Source organism: Panthera uncia, assembly GCF_023721935.1.
Source record: "Panthera uncia isolate 11264 chromosome A3 unlocalized genomic scaffold, Puncia_PCG_1.0 HiC_scaffold_11, whole genome shotgun sequence".
In the NCBI taxonomy this organism is placed as follows: domain Eukaryota; kingdom Metazoa; phylum Chordata; class Mammalia; order Carnivora; family Felidae; genus Panthera; species Panthera uncia.
The window spans coordinates 62,720,262-62,743,867 of record NW_026057578.1 but is presented as its reverse complement, the minus strand read 5'-3'; the positions used below and the strand labels follow the sequence as shown (position 1 = coordinate 62,743,867).

General features: G+C 40.5%; 1 protein-coding gene across 2 annotated transcripts in view; it reads right to left on the bottom strand.

The window, feature by feature from the left end:
* Window positions 1-23,606, bottom strand: part of CAMKMT (calmodulin-lysine N-methyltransferase) — a 404,175-nt gene that overhangs the window by 178,676 nt on the left and 201,893 nt on the right. The gene's annotated exons all lie outside the window — the stretch shown is intronic.

Below are 23,606 nucleotides of genomic sequence, written 5' to 3'. Positions count from 1 at the left end.
GACTGCCATCGGGGCAAGGCATAAAGTCACATTCACTTGGATCACTGACCACATTCATGCTGGGCTGCTGGGTAATCCAACAAGCTTTCTATTTCTCTCACAAGATATATCCTCCTCCATTCAAACTTGCCCCTGACCCTTCATTTTCAGCAGACGATTGCTTCTTCCTAAGTTACCGAATATATCAAAGCCACTGAGCCCCACATCCCAGAACTTCTGTGCCCTTTGCTTCAGATCTGTGGCTTCTTTTGCTTCGGCCTCTCCCCTCTCCTACCTGTGTTCTTGATCTCATGTGTTCTCATCTTCTCTGAGACATATTCTACCATCTGCCTTCCCTCTATGCAACATCTCCACAGCAGTGCTCAGATCTCCCAGATCTGGATATAGCAGGTCCCCAGGAAAGGGGATGCCTGGTGGGTACCTGCGAGTCTGATGCACACTTTATAAGTAGACAGCAAATATTTGCTGGGAAAATAAATGAATGATTGTGAGGGGGAGCAAAAAACGGGACCCCAAAATACTCTACTTTGGCATGTGGATTATGTTGAGCTGAAGGCAATCAAGACCCAGCAGACTTAAGAAACAATTTTACCTCTCCCTTAACTACCTAAAAGAATTTGTACAGGGGGGCCTGGCCCAGAAGGAGCTATTACCAGAGATAACTTTTTACCTGAAAGACCTATCTGTAGGTCAGGGCAAACGTCTAATTACCAAATATTTGCTCTTCCTATTGTCCTGTGAATTACCCTCTTCCTGTTTGAAGCCCTAAGCCCCTATCCCATTCCTTACTCAGGATGGTGTATAACCCTCAATTGCCCAACTTGTCCTTGGGTCTCCTATTTTTTATGGGGCTTCCATGCGTATGTAATTAAATTTGTTTTTCTCTTATGAATCTGTCTTCTCTCAGCTTGATTAATAGACCAGCCAAAAGAACTTAGAAGGGTAAAGGAAATATTTTTCCTTCCCTACAATCAAATATTGAATAAGATCCTATAAAGGCTTAATGCTATGTGAAGCCACAGGCAAACAGGAACAGCAACAAAAATTATAAGGATATTTATGTTTGGTTTATTGGTCCTAAGTCTCTTCAAACATTGCCACTGTGCTCTGAATCTAAGGACTCTCACTCCAGATGATCTAGCCTTTAGCTCAAGATATTTTTTATTTTAATTTTTTGTACCAATAAGTGCCTCATATCTAATAGTACAACAGGACTAAAATATGGCAGGCTGTCTTTTGAAATTAAAACATGCAACGAACACTCTGATACTCTACCAGTGTCTGATGAACTTCTGCACACAGGGTCCCAAACTTGCACTTTTATAAGCCAAGTGGAATTGGGGCGCCTGGGTGGCTCAGTCGGTCGTGCGTCTGACTTCGGCTCAGGTCATGATCTCGCGGTCTGTGGGTTCAAGCCCAGCATCGGGCTCTGTGCTGACAGCTCAGAGCCTGGAGCCTGCTTTGGATTCTGTGTCTCCCTTTCTGCCCCTCTCTAGCTTGCACTCTGTCTCTCTCTCTCTCTTTCAAAAACGAATAGATGTTTAAAAAAAAATTATAAGCAAAGTGGAACCATGTTATACGGTAGTACAGATCATTTTCAGTCTGTGGCTGGTTTTTGTTGGTCCTACAGGCTTCTAAAAAGTAGAATTATTCACACCAAACTATCTAAAAATTAGGCAACTTTGATCAGATTTGAAGAAACAGAAGCAGATAAGAATAGCTACCAGCATCAGTAGCTTCCATGTGAGACTGTTCCTGCTGCGTATCAATAACAACAAACATTTATTTAGTTCTGACTGCAGATAAGGAACTGTCTTCCCCCATGTAAATGAATAGATATATCTCCATTATGAGGAGACTCAGATAACGGTATTTTGTTAAATTCCTGGAATGCAGTTGTTTGAAAGAAGATGATAAATCTATTCCTCTAACAGATTTAGCATTGCCACAGGGATTTCATCATAGTTCAGTCATAAATTAATTGCATAGTAGATTTATTCATCTACCATTCTCCTATAACAAGTCTGATCGTGATTGCTTTGCATGTCTCCATTTGGCACACTGGAGTTTTATTCATTTAACAGGATTATTTATTAATCAGGCATTTATTGAATACGGTTTAAAGGAACTCAATGGGTCTGATACAGAGTGCATTAGATCTCTCATTAGGATTATTTTTATTTCAGGTATTCCTTTAAATGGGCCTCATTGTATTTGGGGGAAGTATTACTCATAAGATGAATATTTTCTCTTAAATACATTTAATCTAGCTTTATGAAATACCTGATATGGGGCTAATCCAGTTAAAAAGAAAAAAATTAACTATGTAGCATCTCTATGATTTTGGTATTTAGAGGGGGAAAAAAAACCACTTCTAAATTAATATCCGATAAAGGAATAATCCTAGTTAAGAAATAAAATCCTCCCTGATCCAAATGGCAACTTAAAAAAAAAAAAAAGAAAAGAAAAGAAAAAAAAATATCACCAACAACTATAAAAACTCCCCACACAAATAAAACCTGCCAGTTGCTATCAAATTCACATTATCAGGCTGATACGCCATTTTGCCTTACACCAGAGAAAAATTGCCATTGCAACAAAGAGCATTTTATTTGAGGGCTAAATGAGTAATGACTGCACTTGAAGCTAATGCACAGAGAAGATTGAGGAAAGAAGATCGGCCAGGACTAGGGCCCAAGCTTCCCTTGATAACTACACTCCTTGAATATTCTAACCCACACTTCTCAAGCCAGCCACTACCTTCACAAAGAGAGAGCGATGGGAAACTGAGCGAAAGGATGGGATGAGAGATGAGAAGGCAGGAAAATCAGGGTATTTGAGAGTTGGAAGAGATTTTACAGAACTACCGAGGGACAGTAATAATAGAGATTCAGAATGAGGTTCTTTTCTTTTTTTTTTTTAATGTTTATTTACTTTTGAGAGAGAGAGAGAGAGACATACACAGAACCCAAAGCAGGTTCCAGGATCTGAGCTGTCAGCACAGAGCCCAACGCGGGGCATGAACTCGTGAGCCGAGAGATCATGACCTGAGCCGAGGTTGGACACTTGACTGACTGAGCCACCCAGGAGCCCCAGGGAATGTGAAGTTCCTAAACAAAACTCATTTTTAAAATGGAGGAGAAAAAAAATGCCAATGACTCAGAATCATTTCGATGAATACATTCCATCGGATTACATATGCAAATTTAGCGAAATAACTCCAAGAAAATCGCCATTCCTATAATAAGCTGTAAGAAGCCTATGATATTTGCATCTTGATTTATAGACCTTTACCATGTAAGCAGAAACATTGCAAGTAACTGAACTTAGAACTTTTGAAAATGAAAAACATTTATTTTGAAGCAGTGAGATGATATTATCACCAGTTATTAATGGTTTTCCTATTGAGTTGTCTCTAGGTACAATTGTTCCATGAATAAAAATCACAGGAGCGTGATTTGAGTGTGATTTTTATTCATGAGGCACAGTCTCAGAACACATACTTAGTTTGGGGCTCTAACTGTCTCGCATTAATCTAAGCAATCCAGAAACTGAGGTAAGATGGCCAGAGCACTCAGATGAAATTCTAGGACTGGCCTTTCAACCACCATCACTGCATCGTTGCCGAGACCTGACTACTCCACCTTGTGAATATATCATGAATGCTTCCACTTGTCTCTTCCACAGCTGTCCCCCTTATTCCAGTTTTCAGATCTGGACTTTTCCAGTAGCATCCCCAGGACCTCTCAGAACCCATACTCCATTCCAGACATAGTCCTTTGTGCACTCCGTAACCAGAGAATTCTTAAAAGTACCAGCCTGTGCATTTCATTCCCAGGCCTTGTGCCTTCAACACCTTCCCATTTGCTTTTAGGATAAAGGCCAAAACCCCTGCCATGGTCCATGGAGCTCTGCAAAGTCTGTCTCTTTCTCCTTCCTCCCCTGTTTTGCTCACTTGCTCCACCTAGGCTGGCCTTTTTATTTATTTTTTAACACTTTTTTTTCCTTTTTTTCTTTATTTTTGAGAGAGAGCACGTGGGGGTAAGCAGGGGAGGGACAGAGAGGGAGGGGGACAGAAGATCTGAAGCAGGCTCTGTGCTGACAGCAGAGAGCCTGATGCGGGGCTGGAACTCACCAACTGTGAGATCATGACCTCAGCCAAAGTCGGATGCCTAACTGACTGAGCCATCCAGGTGCCCCTAGGCTGGGCATTTTAGACTTTCAGTTCCTTCAGTACCAAACTCTTTGTTACCTCAGGGACTTTGCATATGTCCTTCTAGCTGTCTGCTTTGCCCCACCCCTTTGTCTCTACCTCCAGTACATCCTTTAGATTTATGCTTAACTGACACTTCTTCAGGAATGCATTCCTTGATCACCCTAGCCCCACCCTGGCCAAGTTAGATCTCCTTATTTTAAGCTCAAACAGCAACTGTTTACCACAACTGTAAGCAAACAATTACCTCTCCAGGACTCACTTGCAAACTCCATAAAGGCAAGAAAGGAATTTGCTCTCGTTCACCTGTTTCCCCAGTACTAGGGAAGCACACAGCACAACACAACAAAAGAAAACAAACCCACCTGCTGAACGAATAACTCTAGATCCACAGAGCAGTGACCAGCATCTTTGAAATCAGCTTGGATGGCCATGCTGTCAAAGAAAAAGTGAATCCTGGTGTGGCACTCAAATGTTGGACTCTGCCACGAATCATGCTAGCAGGGCTGTGCCAGGACAACAGACAGAACTACAGAAGAAATCGGACGCAGGAAAGCCTCGGTTTTTATCTTCTTTTTTTTTTTTTAAAGTTTATTTATTTTTGAGAGAGAGAGAGAGAGAGACAGAGCAATGAGTGGGGGCAGGGGCAGAGAGAAGGAGACACAGAATCCGAAGCAGGCTCCAGGCTCTAAGCTGTCAGCACAGAGCCCGACGCCGGGCTCGAACTCACGGACCACGTGATCATGACCTGAGCTGAAGTCGGAAGCTTAAGGGACTGAGCCACCCAGGCGCCCCTTTATCTTCTTTCAATTTTCATCCCTCCCATCTCTGTCTGTCTTTTTTTTTTTAATTTTTTTTTAACCTTTATTTATTTTTGAGACACAGAGAGACAGAGCATGAATGGGGAGGGTCAGAGAGAGGGAGATACAGAATCTGAAACAGGCTCCAGGCTCCGAGCTGTCAGCACAGAGCCCGACGCGGGGCTCAAACTCACGGACTGTGAGATCATGACCTGAGCCGAAGTCGGACGCTTAACCGACTGAACCACCCAGGCGCCCCTCTGTGTCTGTCTTAATAGCAATCTTTTCCTCCCAGAAATCAAGCTGAGCCCTAAACTGAGCTTCCTCCAAATGGAATCCCACTGCTACCAGTGCACTAGCTTAGATAAGCATTCTTACTCAAAACTCTGTGTTGATCTCTTGCCTGACTTTGTGACGAAGGATTTGCACAAGAGAGAAGTGAGAACATAATTTTTCCAGCCCACAGCTGCTGCTCTGTACAGTGCTTTGGCAGAAATGTGAGTGTTCCCACTCCACGAACATCATGTCCACGCAGAGGTCACCCGCAGCTCCACGGTCCTGTGGAGAGCATTTTAAGGTGCCACTGATAGTTGGGTTGCATACGTCACATAAGCCTGACAGTAGGACTGAATTCATGTTAATCAGGACAATCTGAGAGCTCTTTGGATAACCCAAGACTGAGCCAGTACCACTAAAAGAGCTGCAGGAAAATTTCTGCTCCTCTATTACATCATCCAATAATTCCACACTGAGACCACTAGATTGGAGACTCTTTACAAATACACACAGGAATCTTTTGATCAACTGGTAACACAGAAGCAGAATTTACTTCTGGAATACTGGTTCCTATGGTACCTGTCCTCCCTCAAGCATCTGACTTTGGCTATTTAATGACACTCCAATGCTGCTTTCCACTACCACTAGTTTTTTGTTTTGTTTTGTTTTGTTTTTTAATGTTTATTTATTTTTGAGTTATTTTTGAGAGAGAGACAGTGCAAGTGGGGGAGGGACAGAGAGAGAGAGAGAGAGAGAGAGACAGAGAGAGAGAATCCAAAGAAGACTCCAGGCTCCAAGCTATCGGCACAGAGCCTGTCATGGGGCTCGAACCCATGAACCGCGAGATCATGACCTGAGCCAAAGTCGGACACCTAACCGACTGAGCCATCCAGGTGCCCCTCCACCACCACCACTGGGTTTCTAATCCTAGAATCTTGTCTCCCTGAGAAATACTTACAGATCAGGGCCCAGTTCTTAAGTACACATTTACATGAATCCTTGTTAAAAGCACAAGAGACCGCGCCAACTGAGATGTTTTTAACATGTATGTTTTCCATTTATCTTAAAATTTTTTAATGAAAAGCATCCTTTAGCTGGTTATTCTTACACAATCCCTCAAACCGCATCCACTCATGAAATGTCGAGTGGGGTTCTCAGACTGCCAGCTGAAAAGCCTCGATTTGTTTTGATTCTGCCACAACTTCTTAACCTCCTTTCCTGTGGCTGATTTAAAAAAAAGAAAGAAAGAAAGAAAGAAGAATGTTAAACGTCATATTTCACTGCTGTGGCGAAGAGGTCTGCTTGATCCTTCCACCATCAACCAGAAGCCCCGACAGCGGCCTTGTGGTTCATAGGCCTTTAAGACTGCCCCTGTGTGAGTCAAACAATAGCTCACATAGGATCCAGCAGCCAGACTGAAAAGAAATTCCAAATTCTGCCCCAAAGGACTAATTGAACTTAGCAATTTGTTCTTTTTCATAAAAAAATACTTGTAGTACCTTTTTGTAATACAACAATAAGCTACCATGTGGATTTCTGCAGAATTCTGGAACAAAGCCAGGGCAACAATAGCTCTTTTTCCTTAGGAATAAGACCCATATGTCAAAATTTATCTAGAAACTCAATTTGGCTTGCTGCTTCATCATGCTAGGAGAATAACTACAAAATTATATTACCGTTCATTATGTCCAGGGGGACCCCAATTTATTATGATTTGTGCCAGAGTAAGTACAGTAGCCCTAGCAATGGCTATTGCTGTGTGGAGATGTGCCAGTCTCATAATGGTTATGAGTGGATCATAATACTATCCTTGGTTTTTGCAAATGTTTAATTGACATGAAATATTCAACAGCCGGTAGAGATAATTTGTAATCCTCAATTCCTTTTTAGCCCCACCTAATTTACTCAACAGATTTACAGGCTATATACACCCACGCTTGCACTCACACACAAATACGTGTTGCCGTACGACAAAACGATATTGTGCGGCAAACTACCTCTCTGTGAAGCCAGCATCATCAACTTTCGAGAATCCAGCCTTCCTATTTATTTTTGTAAGCCAAAACAGTAACACCTGTGGCATGACCAAGACTCGATCACTTGTCATTAAGACAACGGGGAAACCGTTTGAAAACGGTGTCTTTGGCTGAACGAAGAATCACTTGGGAAGTTTTGAGGTTTTTGTTTTTGTTTTGTTTTGCTTTGTTTAATTCCTGACCCGGGCCACACTCTATCTCACTTAAATCGGATGATCTGGGGTAAGATCCAGACATCAGGTCTTCCTCCAAAGCTCCCCAGGTGATTCCGATGTGCAGCCAAATTTTAGAAAAACTGCTTTAAAATCTGTTTATTTCCAAGTCTTCTTTTTCTCTTCCTCTAAAGTAACAAGCTATAGCAATAGTAAATTACAGAATCCTCACATGTCCGTTCTGGAAACAATCTAAAATAATCATCTGATGTGATGTCTTCATTTTCAAGAAGGGGAGATAGAGACCCAGAGGAGTCAAGTGACTTCCCCGAGTTCTCTAAGCAAGTTGGTGGCAAATTTTACAGCTACATCTTCCTGCTCCAATCTACTGTTCTCCCCAAGATACCACACTGCCCGAGTACTGACTTTCTTTGGTTTTTAATTTCTACTTCTTTTTCTGAGCATCCCTGACCCAATTTATGAATTAAAAAAGTGTTTGGAGCCATTACCATTAAGCCACCTCTGCCATGTTAGGTGAATATAAAAGTTAAACCATTTGGAGGGGTCGGTCCTCTTGACCTACACTCTGCTAGGAAATGCAATGCACAAAGATGAGAAAGACGATGCCCTCTCCAAAGAATCTACAGTCTAGTAGGAAAAATTAAGATAAGAACACACATGACTCTGGCATCGGGCAGACCAAGTGAGGAAGCAATGGATAGTCCTGGCACAGCTTTTTGGACTATGATTCCATCTCACACAACTCTAATAGCAACGCTACTACAAGGTCCAATGAAAACTTAAAGTATTATCAGCTTGATAAATAATAGAAATGTAGGCCTTTATTCGTCCTGAATTAAGTTCTAGTCAACGAATGTGCTTTGCACCTCAACCTTATTGATACTATGAAACTACTACTTAAAATTATTACCCTTACTATTTTTCCACTATGAGACAGTATCAGAGCACAAAGGGTAATATTCATTCACATGAGGAAAAACAATACGACTATTAAAATAAAATTGTAGAAGAATATTTAATCACACTGAAATGTTCAAAATGTATTTTGAAGTTTAAAAAAGGCAGATTAGGAAAAAGACGCTTCAACAAATGGTACTGGGAAAACTGGTCAGCTCCATGGAAAAGCATGAAACTCCACCCCTTTCTGACACCATACACAAAAATAAACTCAAAGTGGATTAAAGACCTAAATGTGAGGCAGGAAACCATAAAAATCCGAGAAGACAGCTCTGGCAGTAATGTGTCTGACATCAGCTGTAGCAACATTTTCTAGATATGTCTCCTGAGGCAAGGGAAATAAAAGCAAAAATAAATTATTGGGACTACATCAAAATAAAAACCTTCTGCACAGAGGAGGAAACAATCAACGAAACTAAAAGGCAATCTACTGAGCAGGAGAAAATATCTGCAAATGACATATCCGATAAAGCGCTAGTATCTAAAATATACAAACTCATAAACTTAAATATATATAAAAATATGTCCTACAACCCAACACCAAAAAAACAACTAACCCAATTTTAAAATGGGCACAAGACATAAACAGACCTTTCTCCAAAAAAGACATCTAGATGGCCAACAGACACACGGAAAAGATGCTCAGCGTCAACTCATCATCAAGGAAATGCAAATCAAAACCACAATGAGATATCATCTCACACCTGTCAGGATGGCTAAAATCAAAAATACAACAAACAACAGGTCTGGTCAGGATGTGGAGAAAGGGAACCCTCTTGCACTGTTGGTGGGAATCCAAACTGGTGCACCCACTGTGGAAAACAGCATAGAGGTTCCTCAAAAAGTTAAAAATAGAACTACCACAGGATTCAGTTAATTGCACTACTGAGTGTTTACCCCCAAAACACAAAAACACTAATTCAAAAAGACACATGCACTCATGCATTTATTGCAGCATTATTTACAATAGCCAAATTATGCAAGCAGCCCAAGTGTCCACCACTGGATGAATGGATAAAGAAGGTGTGTTATATATATGCACAATGGAGTATTACTCAGACACAAAAAAGAATGAAATCTTGCCATTTGCAACAACGTGGATGGAGCTAGAGAGTATGATGCTAAGCGAAATAAGTCACCCAGAGAAAAACAAATACCATATGATTTCACTTATATGTGGAATTTAAGAAACAAAACAAACGATCAAAGGGAAAAAAAGAGACAAGCCAAGAAACAGACTTTTAACTATAAAGAACGAACTGATGGTTTGCAGGGGCTGGGAGGGACAAGTGAACTAGGTGATGGGGATTAAGGAATACACTTATCATGATGAGCACTGAGTAACGTATGGAATTGTTGAATCACTATATTGTATACCGGAAACTAATATAACACTCTATATGTACTACACTGGAATTACAATAAAGCAATTAAAAAGTTAGGTTATAAAACAGTACATGCTGTATAATCCTGGTTTTTTTTAAAGAAATAACTAATTTTTCTATACACTTATGGGAAATGTATCCAGATAAAAAGTAAATACCTCTAAGTAATGGGATTATAGGATGATTTTTATAATAAGAAAAAATATTGTAAAAATTCCATGAAGGTAACCTTGGTATGATTTAATTCATCACAACTTTATTTTTCTCTTCTGTAAAATAGGAATAATATTTACAGCAGGATTGCTGTTTAGATCAAACGGTGTAACGTCTGTTTAAAAATGTTTTAAATCTCTGGGGCACCGCGGTGGCTCAGTCTGTTAGCAACCGACTCTTGATCCCAGCTCAGGTCACGATCTCATGGTGTGTGGGTTTGAGCCCCATGTCAGGCTCTGTGCTGACAGAGCAGAGCCTGCTTGGAATTCTCTCTCTCTCTCTCTCTCTCTCTCTCTCTCTCCCTCTCTCTCTCTCTGCCCCTACCCCACTTGTGCTCTCTCTCTCGTTCTCTCAAAATAAATAAACTTAAAAAAAAATTTTTTTAATAAAACAAACTTAAAAATGTTTTAGGTCTTTGTATATTATGAGATGCATACTTATCACTCTATCTTTACACCCCACTTCCACCTCTACCATCAGTACTGCCGGATGCAGAGCCCCTCATGCAGGCCAGGCAGGTGGGGGTATGATATGTTAAGAGTTTGGCTTTGGAGGCAGATCCAAATCCTGGCTTACCAGCTGTATGACCCTGGACCAGTTACCTTGCTATAATAAAACCTACCCCACAGGGCCATCTTGAGGATTAAATGATTTAATACATGTATTGGGCACGTAACAGAAGCTCATAAAGTGTGAGCTTTTATTGTTGTTAATAGCTGGCATGACTATTATAACAGTTATAATTACACTACGAAATAAATGCATAAGAAGAGAAAGGAGGCATCACAGAGGCCTGACAACGTCAAGAAAAACACGCCTAGTTTGTTGTGAAACTGCTCAGGGTCTGAAGGGCTGAGGTACAATCCAGGATGGCGCGGGAAGGGGTAGAGGGCAGTCAGCCCCTCTTGCTAGCTCAACACATCAGAGGAACCCGGACTCAAAGTAGCAGCTAGGTGGGATATCGCAAAGCCCTCAGCAGAATACTCTAATAAATTTCCTACCCACTTGATCTTGGATCTCATTCTGTGCATGCTCGTTACCAGCAAAAGCAACTCTACCCCCACGGCTACTCGCCCCCCACCCCCAAGCCCCACCCCATCACAGCCACCACCACTCTGAATGGAAGCTAGTTTTTTCTCCTACTGACACTCTCCTGCCTTGTCTAGGGCTCACTTCCCTACTTGGCCACTGCCTGGTGATTTCCCAGACCTTTCCTAACCAATCCCCGTCCTGAGGCTTTGCACCGCACAATTCCACGCCCCTGTTGATTTAGCAGCATCAGATTTACTTCACCTTCTGTCACAAGTGAGTGAGGGGCCCCAACGTGACCAGATCTTCAGGCACATCATTAATGCCTTAGTTGCCACTTGTCCTAGACCCATATGTTGCTTCCTGTCTATCTACAGTTTAACCTAGCAGATTGAAAAACCCTTCAAGAGGAATCCCACTCACCTCCTAAAAAGGAGGAAGAACGTGTTTGACAAAAACCTGGCTGAAACGACTGAGGAATATTCCTAAAAAGACCTATAGGTATGACTTTTCCCCATATAATTGGGAAAGGCCACCAGGTAATCTCAGGAGAAAACAAGAGGGAAAACAAAGTGAAATGCCTATTTTGCCCATTATGATGGTTAATTTTATGTGTCAACTTTAACTAGGCCATGGATCCCCAGATGGAACATTATTTCTTGGTACATCTGTGAGGGTGTTTCTGGATGAGATTAGCATTTGAATGGGTGGACTCAGTAAGTAGATGATTCTCCCAAATGTGGGTGGGCATCATCCAATCCTGTAATGGTCTGAATGGAAGAAAAAGAGGGAGAAAGAAGGATTCTTGTCCTGCCTGCCTGCCCACTGCACTGTGACACCAGTCTTCTACTGCCATTGAACTGGGATTTATACCATTAACTCCTCTGGTTCTCAGGCCTTCAGATTCGTACTGGAATCACACTACCTACTTTCTGGTGTCTCCACCTGGGAGCTGGCAAATCATGGGACTTGTTCAGCCTCCATCATGTGAGTCAGTTCCTCCTAATCAATCTCCTTATGTAAAGATAGAGATAAAGAGGTAGAGAGACTGGTTCTGTTTTTCTCGAGAACCTTAACTAATATGCCTATATACCAATGCATAGAGATGAGTAATGATTAAATTGTATGTAAAATCGTATTTATCTACATAAACATATAATACAAAGAATAAAGTAGAGATTAAGAAAGGAAAACAGCAATGGTAGTCCTATGAGAATACATATATTAGAAACCACCATCAAGATGGAGAATTAAGATGATCCATGTCTAAATCTAAATACGAACTTGACATTTTCCTAAGATGTAGTAGTGATAAGGAGCTTCACCTTGCCAGACTTCTGCTGTAAAGTTGATAGGAGCTTATAAAACATAGTGTCGGAAAGGCCAAATTCCAGAATGCTAAGGTTTGCAAGAAGAAAGAAAAAAAAGGGTTAAGATTAGAAAAGGTTGTTTGGAACAAGAAGATAAACAAGAATGTTATAGAACAAGTGTCCAGGGTGTGCAATGTAATAATAAAGAATGACAAGAAGAAGGCAGTACTTATCAATTCCTTTTTTTTTTTTTTTTTTTTTTTTTTGCTCTGATTTAAATTGCTCTCCGGGAAAGGTAGAACAAGTTAAAAAGAAGGACTCAAAGCCCCATCTAAGATGTAGAATAGTAAAAAAAAAAAAAAAAAATTTGCATGAAGTTACTTTGAGTGAATTCAAGTTTACATGGTCTCATCTACATCCCAGGGTACTGAAAGAATTTAAGGGTGAGTGTGCAGAATCAGTATTAGGAGCTTCAAGACATCCTGAAGAACAGGGGAGGTGCCAGGAGAATGAAGATAAGTATAGGCTTTGTTCATATTTTTTTTAAAGGTAAAAGATTAGGTAAAGCTATAGCCCAAAGAGTATAACTATAATACCTCCTTTCCTCAAACTGTAGATATTAATAAATGAAAGTATGCTAAGCTCATCTCATAGTCTTTTTTCCCCTTTTTTGACAGAACAATCAGGTTGTCATTAGAAGAATGTCACAGAGTATCTCTTCATTTCAAGAAGGCATTTAAACCTCAGGAAGATCCTTACGGACATATTCAAGAAAAACCAGCCAAGTTAGTTGATGGATGTCAACCTGTCTTAGGAGAAACTCCCAGAATGGTGTGTTTAGATCTACCCCATTCAAAAATTTTTATTAACAACTTGGAAAGATGTCAAAGACAAACTTTTTGGCTATTTTTCCAATAGCCAAAGCAGGAAGTTTAGTTGATAAGCTGGATGATAAATGAAAATTTTCAGTGGATTTTGATTGAGTAAAAATGAGTTTCAAACCAGTATTATTCAAATTCAAATGAAACCTAGCAGGTAGAAATATAAAGAATGTTATTTATCCTAAGACAAACAAAAGCCAAATATACAGGTTAGAGAAGACCCTGGTTGCTAACAGTTCAAATGAAAAGGAAGGTGATTTTCAATAGTCATAAAATGCTTTATCATGAACCAATCACATAATTCTAATTCAATCAACTGTTTCAGGCACTATACGACATTCTTTTACCTATTTCTTAATTAGGCTTCAGTAAGTAGTGGGCCCAGATGCACAGATGTAACAGTCTGCTATACTGGACCCTGTGTGAGATGTGTCTTTCAAAGGGACGACAGATTTAGAACAGAAGAGGGTGAAAAGTCTGAAGACCCTGTTAAAAAAAAAAAATAAGTGGTTATACAAAATAGAAATTCATAGTCTGAAGAAATGAAGACTTTAAAAAGCCATGAGAGGGGGTGCCTGCATGGCTCAGTCAGTTAAGTATCCAACTTCAGATCAGGCCTTGATCCCCCACTTCATGGGTTCAAGCTCTGTGTTGGGCTCTGTGCTGATGGCTCGGAGCCTGGACCCTGCTTTGGACCCTCCCTCTCTCTCTGCCACTCCCCTGCTCATGCTGCCTCTCTCTCTCAAAAATAAAATAAACATTAAAAAAATGTTTAATAAAAAAAAATAAAGCCATTAGAGTTGTCCTCAAAAATTTGAAGGAGTCTCATGAAAATAGGGTAGTGCTTCAGAGAGAGGACAAAGAGTGTATATTACAACATAAAGATAGATTTAGGCTCATTCTGGGGTACCCTTCCTCACACACGGTTAAACAATGGTCTAACTATGTTCTACCCTCAAAAGGAGTGTACTTCCTAGGAGTAAATATGCTCACAAGCCTGTCAAGATGCTTATTGGAGGGGTTCCTGCATTGGGGGGAATAGATGGAAGAGAAGACTGTATATCCCCTTGCAACACTATTGTTCCATGTTCCTACAAATATTGTGCCCTGATTAAAACAACGCCATCACTAGGTTCTGCTTCTAATCCAACAGCTCTCAAGTTGGATGCCTCTAGTGGGTCTAAACCTTTGAAGAAGCATCTGTTATAGGTACTGAGAATTAATTAATGAGTCCCTCTGAACCTTGTCTAAGATGGACTTTTGCCTTGAGAAACATCCTTTGAGGCGAAAACAGAAGGTATGAGCATTCCTCATATCCTTTCATATATGTAAACTGGTCTAAACTTAGCAAGCACCGAGGAATTTGTGACAGTGAGAAAGAGCTTCAAAAAAAACTGACAATACTACCACAGTTGCTAATCTCAAGGAGAGACTTATCACATACATTTTCCTTTAATGCCAGGTAGGGTCCTGCTCACAGATATTTTAAATTGACTGACATGAGACAGAAGGAGGGCAACTTAAATTGATAGAAGGCAGAGAGTAATGGCTAATCTAATTCTTAAACTGCCTCCTATCTCCTAATATGTTATTATTCTCCCTTAATATATTATTATATATTACAAATTAAACACAAGGAACATTTGTGTATCAACATGGAATGGAAACATCCAGAAAATAATTAAAAGTGCCTTTAAAAAATCATCTCTCCACATAAAGTGGTCACCTGCTGCTACAAGCAAATGGACAATGACTCAAAAATATGGTACAAACCATCCTTTTAATTACTTAGAAATTTTTTTCCCAAGCCTTTCCTAAAGATATTATTACTACTATTACTGCTTCTATTTTACACATGGAAGGGGGAGGAAGAAATACAGTGAGTTGTTCAAGGTATTCCAGCATGTCAACTCCAGATCAGAAACAATACCATCAGACCATCCCACTAGTATTCCTCCTCTTCAAAAACAGATTGCCAAACAAACAAAAGGATTGCCCTCAGAGAACTACAAAATTAAGTGCCTTATTAAACATGGTTTAGTATTGCTTCCTATTTATTTCATGTGTGAGTCTTATTTCCTCAAATGAGGGAATGTACTAGCATTTAAGTACAGCCCTATCCCCAAAACAGAAACAAGACAGAAAATATTCCAATTGCTTCCTTTTAGTGCTGTGCTCCGGCAGAGCTGTGAACATGATTGAAGCAATGCCAAAAAGAGGACTAAACAGCAGTTATTACCATTATATTTTGACTGGACATTTCTGTGACAAATACTGCTTATAAAACACATTACCATTAATTATGAAGAAATCTTATGTCTAGGTAAATTAATAAAGAAGACATCTCATCTGTGAGAAGAGACAAAGCAAACCACATAAGGGGAGAGTTAAAAAGACAAATTCTTAGCATACTGTTGCATTCATGGGGGTGGGGTGGGGTGGATATTTTCTATACATTTTCTCCCTGAAATAAAATTACATCCTTCAAATATATATATACACATATATGTATATATATGTGTATATATATACACACATATATATATTTAATAACCTTTCACTTTGAAATGGAGATGCCACTTACACAGGCAGGTATGCCCCTACACTCTCCTTTCTGCTGCTCCCCACATCTGGATTTCCTTTATAGACAAGCCAGACTTCCTCACCTCCCATTCACTCCTCAACCCACTGCAATCTGGCTGCCATTCCTTATTACCTGCTGGAAGCCTCTCTGGCCAAAATCAATAATGACCTCTTTGTTGCTAAATTCAATGGATACTTTTCTGTCCTCATCTTACCGTCTCTGCAGGATTTGACATGGTTGACCACTTTTTCCCTCTTGAAAGTTTCTCCTCCCTTGGTTTCTATGACAACACCTTTTCCTGGGTTTCCTCCTCTCTGGGCATTAGTTTTCAGTCTATTTCCCATGGTTTTGTTTGCTGCTATCCACTCTTCAAATCTGTGATCACCAGGACTCTATCCTAAACTCTATTCTATTCTTTCTTTATTCCTCTTCTTCATGTTATGCCATCATGGCTTCAACTCACATGCACTTGAAGAAGAATCCCGAATCCATTTCTCCAGCTGAGACCTCTCTGCTGACCCCTAGACCTCTGAACAGCTGAAGGCCTAATGGGACAACTCTTCTCATTGTCCCACAGATTCTGCACACTCAAAATACCTAAAATGAAACTCACCTTCCTGCCCCAGCTCTTACCCTAATTTGTTCTTCTTCTTGTGATCCTTGCTTCAGCATTACCCGTTTCACAAGCCAGAGACCTGAGAGTCACAAATGATTCCCCCTCATCCCTTATCCCACACATTCAACTAGTCACCAAATCCTAGTAACTCTACTTTGTTTCCAGCTCTCTCAACACTTCCATGCTCTCCCATTCCCACTATCAATACCCTTAGTTTAAGGCCTCAATGATTTTTTTTTTTTAATTTGAATAATGTCAACAAACCTTTGACTGGTCTCCCTGTGTCTGCATTAACCCCCTTTCCAATCTATCTTCCATGAAAATACTGTAAAAATCTGAATCTCAAAATGCAAATCATGCCCATGCTTTTATACAAGACTATCTAACATGGCTCCTGCTTCTCTCTCCAGTTTCTTCTCTCAATGCTGTCTAACCCCCTTTCCACTCTCTTTGGCAGTTCCAAGACTACTCTTGTCAAGTCCTTATAGATATGCAGTTTCCTCTGCTGGAACTTCCCTATCTCCCCCTATTCCCATTCCAACCAAAACTACCTCCATCTCATTAAAGTCTATTCATCTGTTCAGTTTTACTTATAATACTGCACTTACTATGTACCAGATGCTGTTCTAAAGGCCTAATAAATATTAACCAATTTTTTTATTATGCTCATTTCACAGAAGAAAAAAGGAAGTACAAAAAAGGCCAAGTAACTTGTCCAAGAGCACACAGTTAACAGGATTCAAACCCAAGCGATCTCGGTCCAGCTTCCATTTACTTAACTACTAGGAAGACTTTTGTGTTCCTACGCAACTGAATGCATCCCTCTGTCACAATGCTTAACTAACCATTGGATTTTCCTACTCTCTTGTCTATCTCCTTCATGAAACAATTTCTTGGAGGCAGAAATTATATCTTACTGATCTTTGAAGGTCTAGTGGTTACCCTAGTAATTGCTATTGAATATACAGATACTAGATACTTGTTCAATGAATGAATAAGGTAGCAAAAATGGTCACAATGGATAAGTACGCTTAGTATTTCTAAAACCTAAACAGGTATCCGTTTCTTAAGATTCTCCATACTTTTTTATTTGTATGTCACTTAGACTCTAATACTTAGAGCCTCTTTTTTTAAAGTTTGTGTCTTATAGAACCAGAGGACCCAACCAAACAATAAAGGTAACCAATTAAATGAACAACACTTTGTAAGAGGAATGTGTTAAATTTTAAACCCATTAAAATGTCTTCCTTTGGTAAATTATTTTTATTTCAGGTAAAATTATAATTCAAAACTCTATCTGAGCTGTGTGAATAATTGTACCATTCGTTAGACTAGAGCAAAGTATCATTCATTAGAATAAAGCAAAAAAGGGTACAACTGTGGAATATTTTACCATCTAACTCTGGTAGGCCACAAGAGGGGAATGCCGTTCTTTCAGCACATTTAAAAAAAAAAAACAAAAAACAAAAGCAAAAATAAAAACGTGTCTCACTCCTGGACAAAAGGATGCCATGTTCTTTTAATGGATAAAACAATACAGGTTAAAAAGTCAACTTGTCTTGGGGTACCTGGGTGGCTCAGTGGGGTAAGCCTCCAACTTCAGCTCAGGTCATGATCTCACAGTTTGTGAGATCGAGCCCCACGTCGGGCTCTGTGCTGACGGCTCGGAGCCTTGAGCCTGCTTCGGATACTCTGTCTCCCTTTCTCTCTGCCCCTCCCCCCCTCATATCCTGTCTGTCTGTCTCTCAAAAGTAAACATTAAAAAAAAATTTTTTTAAAAGTCAACTTGTCTTTTCTTAGGAGTACTTATACATAGTTACCCCAGAATGACAGCCCTTGTATGAGAGTATAAAATGAAGAACGTTCACATGTTATCTACACATGTGAGTTTCTGGCTCAATGGTCAACAAGAGTGGCAGTAGTAATACTGTGTTGGTCAATAAGAGATATTTGGATAACATCCGCTACTTGCTGAAGGGGTTCCCGATTTTAAACAAAAGACTTTCATGTGCCATGAAACTTTAAATCATAGCACATGTCTGGTACTTAATTTCTGTGACAAAGGAGCATTCTGACCTTGTCTTTGGCTAAGCACCATTTTACCTTGTGCAAAATTCATGCCAAGGGGAATCTGGCATGTGGGCATTGCCCCACAAGTGTCTGCCATGCGGATTTATAAATTTTAATGAGTCCAAAAGAGAATTGTATATTTCAGGCTAAATATTTGAAAACCTCTGCCCTGTCAACTAGAATAAGAACCACAAACCTCTCCTCCTAAGCCCAGTGAGACTATATAGCCAAGTGTGCATGGGACAGTCCTACTCCATGCAATTACTGGAGCACAGTTATTAACTGCACCCCCTTTCGCCCTCAAAAGTGTCCCTATTTGTATGACAAATTATATGGCCATCTTAAAAATGCCTATTTAAAAAATGTTTTAAATGTTTATTTATTTTTGAGACAGAGAGAGACAGAGCATGAAGGGGGAAGGTCAGAGACAGAGGGAGACACAGAATCCAAAGCAGGCTCCAGGCTCCGTGCTGTCAGCACAGAGCCGGATGCAGGGCTTGAACTCACGGACCGTGAGATCATGACCTGAGCCAAAGTCCGACGCTCAACCGACTGAGCCACCCAGGCGCCCCAAAATGCTTTGTCTATTAGATGCACAGAGATGGATGTAAGACACCAGGCAAATCACACTCAGTATCTCGAGAGGAATAATACAGAATGGAAAATCATTCTCAATCATACACAGGCAAATAAATCTGAAGATTTATGGTAGGTATGACAACAATTTCAGCTCAGTATTAATATTAATGTCAGACGACACATTAATATTCCTTGTGCTAGGTGAGGAAGATGTAGACTAAAAGGGGAACTCTTCTCTTATTTTCTTTCCAACTTTCCTATTCCCTCCCTCCAAAATAGTTTTTTCTTCTAAAATCACTGCAGATTTGTCTAATGACGATCAGGGAGAAATGTCCTACCTAAACTATATAAATTTACTCTACCCCTGAAGCAGAAGAACAGGAGGCAGTAGTCCAATGGTTAAGAGGTGGGCTTTGTGGCCAAACAGACTAGTTTTCACGTCGCCGCTTTCGCACCACATACTGTGTGACTCTGGACAAGTCACTGAGCTTCTGTGCATCTCAGTTTCCTCACTTGTAGAGTGGGAACAATATTAGTGGGACAGCTGTGAAGATTAAATACGACGATGTCTGTAAACTGCTCAGCATGGCTCCTGAAACATAATAAATAGGTGCTGAATAAATGGAAAATATGAGGGTGAGTAGTGGTGTCAGTCCTCATACCAGATTCTGAGCACAGCTACAGTACTGGGTGTGGAAGGACTCCAACTGTGTAAAATTCCAGAATTTTAGAGTTGTTATGGTAAGATCCTCCATTTCTAGAGAAGAATGTCAAGCCCTAGACAGGTCAGTGACTTGGCTCAGTTGGCACAGCTTGCTAATGAGAAAGCCAGAAGTAAAATGGAGTTTTTATATTTTTCTCTTCTGAATTTGATTAAAGATTCAGAAGTAGCAATGACTGTAGACAAAATATCAGTGGATGTCACCGTGAATGCTTATCTATCCTATATGCTAGAAACCATGGTGCACTTTGCCCAGAGTAAGTTACATTGGCTCTGATACAAATGCCAACATACCATTAAGGAAAGTTCTCCATAGCTTTTCAGAGGCAGATTGTGTATGGGCCTCAGTTTTCTCTTATGTAAAGTGGGAGTAAGGGCATGTGATTCCCAGTGCTGTTACCAAGATCAAAGGAAATAACATACAAAAGCACTTAGCACAGTGCCTCACTGTGATGTCCCCAAGTTTACTGCGCTGATAATGATCTCTATTCTTCCACACAAATTCATCTATAGTGACATAAAATTTCAACAAATCTTTTCCATTGCTGCCATTTAAAAAGCATTCTTTGGTTTAAAGCCCAGCCCAAGATGTTTTGAAGAAAGCATGGCCTCAATGCTAATGGACTGGCTGTGTTCCAGCATCTTTTTGTTGGAAACTCTCTCTTGCAACTGAATGTTAAATACAGATCACAGGTGACCCTGATAAAACTACGCAAGTAAGCAAATTCGACACCTTTCTTTCTTATGCATAAAACTCCAGGGAGCTTCAAGGCCCATCAGTAATGGCCAGAGGAATACAAAGGGCAACTTGCACAATTCCCTCCAGAACTTGCAACCCTTCCAACACTATGCATGAGCCATCTGCTTAGAGTCACCTGGACAATGGGAATTTGAGGTCTCCACGCTCAGATTTCTAAAGTAAATTTATGAATTCAATTAATGTGACATCTAAGGCATGCCCAACTACTATGTGACACTTGGTGAAGCCCCACAACAGTTCTTTGTCTGGGCAATCTAAGAGCGAGAATAAAGATCTTGTGGATGTGGGTTTCTGCCCCAAGTTAAATAGTACTATGTAATCTTGTGATTAGATTACTGGGGCGTATTCTGTCTGGAACTTTGGAACACCACCTGGAATTGTGTGGCTTGAGGGAATGGATAGCTTTTTTCCAAACAAAACACTGAAGAAACTGCTTTAAAATTAATCGACTTTTAGGTCTTGCAAGATGTCCTACTTTATGTACAGGAATTTAGGTAGGTGGGCATTCACTGAACAGGGAGTTTAAAATTTTGGTCCCAAGCCCCATTCTTAGCAGTCCCTGTGAAGATATACAAAGAATATATAAAACATCCACAGTTCCCTTCATATCTTGCAATGTATGAGGCAATACATCATTGGCTTAATCCCCAAATACAAGTGGAAAAGAGGGAAACACAGAATATAACTCATCCAGACACTGCAAGCTTCTAGAGTACTCCTTTGGTTTAGAAGATAGTGAATCAGGTATCATTTGTTTACTGACTTCTTCCCATATCCACAACATGGGAATAGAAAAAAAGATATGAGGAGCCTATAAATCCCCTGTATTCACTGTCTCCCCAGAGCCTTGTTTAATGTTAACCTTCCAGTAGACATTTCATAATTGATTTAAATCATTTACTATCCCAGGGGCACCTGGGTGGCTCAGTCAGCTAAGTGCTTAACTCTTGATTTTGGCCCAGGTCATGATCTCATGGTTTGTGGCATCGAGCCCCACGTAGGGCTCTGTGTTGACAGAATGGAACCTGCTGGGGATTCTCTGTCTCCCTCTCTCTCTGCCCCTCCCACTCGCTCTCTCTCTCCCTCCCTCAAAAATAAATAATAAACATTAAAAAAATCATTTACTATCCCACATGTGGAATTTTCATATGTGTGTTTTATATGTAAATACACTCTTATACGGTTGTCAGTTTAAAATATATATATATATTTTGTATATATATATATATATATGCTGATGTTCTTTGTGCTGACACTGTCTCGTTAGCAAGACGTTTCTGTAAATATGACTCCCTAAACACACTTCCCTTCCCCATTCTCTGCCCACCTTTTAATGTTACTTCCAATTCTGACAGACCAAAGTGAATCTCTCCTATTTTAAAAATCCTAGAATCTAAAGCCAGTAAGAACTACACACTAAGCAAGGGAAGGCTGGAGTAAAGATGCTTGCCACATAGCACCATGACTTTGAACATGACAGAGCTGGATCTGGAAACAAAATGTATGGCCAAAGTTCAACAAGTTCAAGAAGACCCATTCTGTCCTTCTAAGATGAAAGCCCAGCAGTGGGTGGGGTTGGAGGACATCACAGAGGACATAGGTTAACTGGGACTTGAGGCTTCGGGGTCCTTAAGGTAAGCTGGTAAACAAAAGGATAATGATTCTCTGTCAAGAAATGTCTTTAAAATACATGAGTAGCTCAAGAGGTTGTGGCAGGTGGCTGGACAGGAAAAAATGGAGTCTTCCTGCTGTGAGCGAAGGATTCTTCTCTTCCCTTGGGGTGAATTATGTTTGCCACTCGATGTACATTTTCCGTGTTTGGGGGATTATAGAACTATAATAATCATAGTACTCTGGCGGGGAATCCCCCCCGGGGGTGCCTGAGTGATCAGTCACCAAAGAGAGCCCAAAGAAGTGGACAGAGCTGGTAAACTAAAGAAAGCCTTAGTCATTCTCTAGCTTCAGAACATCATAACCATCTCTTTCTACAAATGAACCGGGAACATTTTCCTCCAGCTGAAAGAAGAACTTAATGGATGTGAAATAGAAAAAGGAGATCATGCTTTCCTCTGGCCTAGGAGGAAACTAATATGGAAAAGGCAAGAATCAAAGAGAGATGACACCTTCGTTTTCTATTACTATGTAACAAATCACCACAAACTTAGCAGCTTAAAACAGTACCCACTGATTAGTTCATCATCTTGTAGGTCAGAAGTCTGGCATGGCATGGGTGGGCCCTCTGCTCAGGGTATCACAGGCTGAAATTGAGGCATCAATGAGACTTTCTCATCTGGAGGCTCTGGGGAAAAATCCACTACCAAGCTCATTCGTGTTGGTAGAATTCAGCTTCTTGTGTTTGAGAGACAGAGGTCCCCTGTTTCTTGCTGTTGTCACCCAGTGGCCACTCTTTGCTCTAGAGACTACCAGCATTCCTTGAAGTGTGGCTCCTTTTGTCTTCAAGTCAGTTAAGCCCTTCTCATGCTTCCAATGTCTGACTTCCCGTTTCTGACCTCTAGCCTCAGATTTAAAGGGCTCACGTGATTAGGTCAAGTCTACCCAGATAAACTCCCTGCCTTAAGGTCAACTGATTTGGGGCCTGAATTGTGACTGCAAAATCCTACCACAGCCAATACCTAGATTAGCATTTGACCGAATACATGGGAGAAGGTGTGTGCACACCAAGGGCCAAGAATCCTGAGGGACATTTTAGGATTCTCCCTACCGCAGGAGACACCTGTTATGGAGGCTTGAGGTGTCATGTGAGACTATGACTTCCTAGTTTAGAACCAGTGAAAGCCAAAGCAGGTACAGAGAACAATGGTCTTAGACGACGGAAGAGCTTCCAAGGCTTTGGATTCACAGAAAACTCTAGACTGGGACTAGAAGTGACCTGTACTTGTCTAACATTCATTCTGTGATATCCAACAGAAGTCAGGACTGAGACAGGAGGGGACCTGGAGCTGGCTGTGCCTGTAAACTATGCTAACACGTAGGAAGCACAGA